Here is a 692-nt window from a genome sequence, read left to right as displayed (position 1 = left end):
AAAGGGAAATATCAGGGGTCTGTTTAGAGCCCCAATATTTCCCCAAAGCCCCTAAAAGTAAAGTAAAAAAAAAAACGATTTAATAAAAAATGAATTAAATAAAAATAAATATAAAAACATTTAAAAGTTTAAAAAATCTAAAATATTTTAAAAATTAAAAACAATTTAAATAAAAACATTTTTGCTTTCGGCCTGACAATTTTTTTTTTGTTTCGGTTTTTCAATTTCTATTTCGGTGCACCTCTAGAGGAGACTGGGGAAAATCATCCCTGATTTCATTGCATCACTTGCAGTATTTGGGTTTTCTGGTGAATATCTTTCAAACAAAGGTATTTCTTCCTCAGAGCAAAATATCGAAGTTGCGGGATCAAGCTTGTCCACTTCAGTCCCAGGGTCAATCCTGTGAGAACTTGCATGAGAGTTTAGGGTCTTCGCCTTCAAAGTGATTCCATTTCCTCCATCCCAGGCTCTTGCAGAGGAACGTTCTTACAATGTAGGATATGTGTATCACAGGAGAAGACGAGTGCTGCGGCCAGGAAGTCCATGTCGTGGTCTCCTGGATTAACAATGGGAAAGTCATTTCTTCCCATAACTTAGAAGATTGTGACAACGGACGCCAATCTTGAGGGATGGGGGGGGGGGGGGGGGGGGATTGGATAATCTGTTTGTGCACGGTTGTTTGTCTCCAACAT

At 38.7% G+C, this 692-nt stretch overlaps 1 protein-coding gene across 2 annotated transcripts in view; it reads left to right on the top strand.

The window, feature by feature from the left end:
* CABLES2 (Cdk5 and Abl enzyme substrate 2) overlaps positions 1-692 on the top strand; it is a 10,636-nt gene that overhangs the window by 8,857 nt on the left and 1,087 nt on the right. The gene's annotated exons all lie outside the window — the stretch shown is intronic.

This window comes from Nanorana parkeri, unplaced genomic scaffold (assembly GCF_000935625.1).
Source record: "Nanorana parkeri isolate BGI_ZX_2015 unplaced genomic scaffold, ASM93562v1 scaffold17, whole genome shotgun sequence".
Taxonomy (NCBI): domain Eukaryota; kingdom Metazoa; phylum Chordata; class Amphibia; order Anura; family Dicroglossidae; genus Nanorana; species Nanorana parkeri.
This window is presented reverse-complemented; position numbering and strand designations above follow the sequence as displayed.